The sequence below is a fragment of the Balaenoptera acutorostrata genome, chromosome 4 (genome assembly GCF_949987535.1).
Source record: "Balaenoptera acutorostrata chromosome 4, mBalAcu1.1, whole genome shotgun sequence".
NCBI classification, from domain to species: domain Eukaryota; kingdom Metazoa; phylum Chordata; class Mammalia; order Artiodactyla; family Balaenopteridae; genus Balaenoptera; species Balaenoptera acutorostrata.
This window is the reverse complement of record NC_080067.1, coordinates 94,544,635-94,548,314: the sequence shown is the minus strand read 5'-3', so window position 1 is coordinate 94,548,314 and position 3,680 is coordinate 94,544,635. Positions and strand designations below refer to the sequence as shown.

Below are 3,680 nucleotides of genomic sequence, written 5' to 3'. Positions count from 1 at the left end.
TGCCCTGGTGCTGGTGCTGGCCCACTGGTGTGTGGGGCTGTGTCCTGAGGTGGGCCCTGGAGCTGGTATTGGCCTGCCCCTAACACTAACAGACTAGAGGGAGGACTCCAAAATGGCACATGCCAGCATCAGTGTCCTCATGGTAGAATGAGCTCCCCAAATTGTTTCTTATCAATGTCTATGTCCCAGGGGGAGTCCCAGTTGCCTCTCACCTCTCCAGGAGGACTCCAAGATCAACAAGTGGGTCTGACCCAAGCTCCTTGCAAATTACTGCCTCTGTGTTAGAACTTAAAGCATGTGAGTTTGTGCATGAGCTCTTTAAGAGAGGAGTCTCTTTTTCCTGCAGACCTTCAGCTCTCTCATATGCAAGCCTTGCCAGCCTTTAAAGCCAGACATTCTGGGGCCTCATCTTCCTGGTGCAGGACCCTTGGGCTGGAGAACCCAATGTGGGGCTTGGACCTCTTGCTCCCTGGGGAGAACGTCTGCAATTGTGATTATCCTCCCATTGTGGGTCACCTACTCAGGGGTGTGGGTCTTGACTATACCTCCTCTCTACCTCTCCTATTCATCTTGTTGTGATTCCTTCTTCTTTTTTTTTTTTTTTTAATAACTTTTTTATAGCTACTTTATTTATTTATTTATTTTTATTTTTGGCTGTGTTGGGTCTTCGGTTCGTGCGAGGGCTTTCTCCAGTTGCGGCAAGCGGGGGCCACTCTTCATCGCGGTGCGGGGACCGCTCTTCATCGCGGTGCGCGGGCCTTTCACTATCGCGGCCCCTCCCGTTGCGGGGCACAGGCTCCAGACGCGCAGGCTCAGTAGTTGTGGCTCACGGGCCCAGCTGCTCCGTGGCATGTGGGATCTTCCCAGACCAGGGCTCGAACCCGTGTCCCCTGCATTAGCAGGCAGATTCTCAACCACTGCGCCACCAGGGAAGCCCGTGATTCCTTCTTTATATCTTTAGTTGTGGAAAATCTTTTCTTCTAGTCTTCAGGTCATTCTCATAGATAGTTGCTCTGTAAATGTTTTAAATTTTGGTGTGCCCATGGGAGGAGGTGAGGTCTTCTTACTTTGCCATTTTGGCCATACTGCTCCATGTTAATTTCTTAAAGTGGACCTTAGGTAACGTTCTTCCCCTTAGTTCTTCACATGCCTCCTTTTATGGAGCTTCTCGGTTTAGAATTTGCTCTAGGACAATGTGCTGAGAATGCCTTACCAATTAACAGGCTCTGCATATAGACATAGTTCTTATATTAAATACTGAGGATGAACAGAGAATCAAGGTAGACCCTCAGGTAACTAGACTTTTGTAATAGGTAGATAAGGAAAAAACTGCAGCTCCTTTTAGACATAAAATATACCAATATTTGTCACTTCCTCAGAACTCTCCTTACATGGCAAACTTGGGAGTACTTAGCCTGCCTGTTTCCACCTACCCAGGCACACTAAGGGGAGTTTATCAGTAGCTCACCCCATGCATTTCTAGAGAACCTATAGTTAGCACCCCCTCCCTCCCATAGAAGACAGGAGAAGGAAACATCAGAACCACAGAGTAATCTCAAATTGCATCCTTAGATTAACTAATCTAGATCTTTGCATATAAATAGGAATAGAAAATGAAAAATTATCAAACATCTGAGATAAATCAATAGTATAGATAGGAGGATGATATGAAAAAACAGGACCAACTTAAGTAAAAACAGGTAATTTTGGAAATAGATTATAACCTCACACAAACGTATTTTTTAGTAATTGCAGAGATTGGGGATAATTTAAAATTCATAAACAAGACCAAGAGACTATGAAAAATGAGTAATGAGAAGAGAGATAACAACAAAAAAATCAAGGGAAAGGCTAAAAATTTGGATGGCTATTGATGAAGAATAAGTTGTTTATCTGAAAGTTAAATTTGAAGTTTAATGTAAGACCAGAAAGAATGAAGGCAGGAAATAATCAAAGAAATGTAGGTGAAAATTTTCCTGAGCTATAGAAAGACCCAGGTCTTTAATTTGTAAAAACTCACTATATACTAAGATGGGAAAAATAAAAATATACATCTACACAAGTCCTGGTTAAATTTCTGGACTGTAAAGACAAGGATAAAACCTCTAAAAGGCTCCAGGGAAGACGACAACAACAAAGTTACTTTTTTTTTTTAAAACATGAATAATTATTTTTGTGATATCCATGAACAATTTCAACTCCTCATATTCCTAGAAGGGACTGATCTCACAGAAAATAGCACAGCTTGAAGTAATGAATTTGCTAAAAAGAATGGACTTCAGAAATATGAAAATGTCTTAACATCCAAGAACTACAGGCTTTACTTTTGTAGTAGACCGTCTAAGAGAAGGTAAGAACCTGGACGCTGTCCATGACATCACGGTGGCATACCCTCATAACATTCCTCAGACAGAGAGGCACGTCCTCCTCAAGGACTTTTCCAAGGAAATCCACTTCCATGTCCACCGATACCCAGTGGACACCCTCCCCACGTCCAAGGAGGACCTCCAGCTCTGGTACCACAAGTGGTGGGAGGAGAAAGGAGAGAGGCTGTGCTTCTTCTACTGGTGGGAGAAGACTTCTTACTTTATGGGACAGGCTGTAATTCCACCTTGCAAGTCTGAGCCCAGGATCCTTCTGGTCAAATTGCTCCGTATACCGTACTGGACCCTGTTCAGCCCTGCAGTGTGCCTGCTCATCTATTTGTACAGTCTTGTTCGGTGGTATTTTATCATCATCATTATCATCTTCGTGCCGTGGGAGAGAATATTTGGTGGACTAGAGATCACTGAACTTGCATGTTAACGTTTTTTAGACAAACAGCCACATTTAAATGCAAAGAAAAATGGGTAAGGTTGTAAGGCTCACAGTCTAAAAACCTAGGGGATATTTTGTAAATGTTCTAAGCTTTTGTAAAATGAGATGCATTTTTGCATGACTACATGCATGTCAAATATTTCTTACTACCATCATTATTTGTTAAAGATATTTTGCACTTAGTTTTGTGGAAAAATATTGCTACACACACGATTTTTTTTTAAATCTCTGAATGTAATTTCAACACTATGTAGAAGGGAGCCATCCCTGTGAAATAACTTAGGCCAGAGTATTAGTAAACAATCGTCAGGCTGTTAGCAGACAAGGTACACACAAGATTGTCTTAAAGGCCCAATCCTACTTCCTAACAAACTCTCCAGACTAGAGGCAGATTTGGGGCTCCTGAGCACTGGCCCAGATCAAGTTCTGGCACTTGACCGCGGACGTGAGGGCCCTTCCTCCTGGCTCCCTCTCGGCACTGTCCCCACACTCCTTTCTATGCCAATCAAACCCTTGCATTCTTCCTTAAGACCAGAAAACAGAAACCCTTTGTCCTTAAGCTAAACAACATTTTGATAGGAAGTCCTTAATTATTCATAAAATCTTGGCATTTAGCCTTGCGGTGACCTAGATGTCAGAAGACCACCGGTGCGCTCTACTCACCGGAAAATAAGACCTAGATGAGTCTCACAGAGCAACCACAGGCTCTCCACTCAGAAACCTTAGTTTGAATTTTTAAAGCTAGGAATTCATACACTTTAGTTCTTCCACGTCTGCATAACCTTGTATGTTTAGTGCTGGTTTCTTCACAGTTTGTTGGCAGGTGTCGCTTTTCTGCATTAAAAACGGTGCTCATCAAGTCA

The 3,680-nt window shown here is 42.8% G+C and overlaps 1 pseudogene; it reads left to right on the top strand.

The window, feature by feature from the left end:
* Positions 1–2,159: 2,159 nt before the first annotated feature.
* Positions 2,160–2,792, top strand: LOC103019497 (lysocardiolipin acyltransferase 1-like; annotated as a pseudogene).
* The last annotated feature ends 888 nt before the right edge of the window (positions 2,793–3,680 follow it).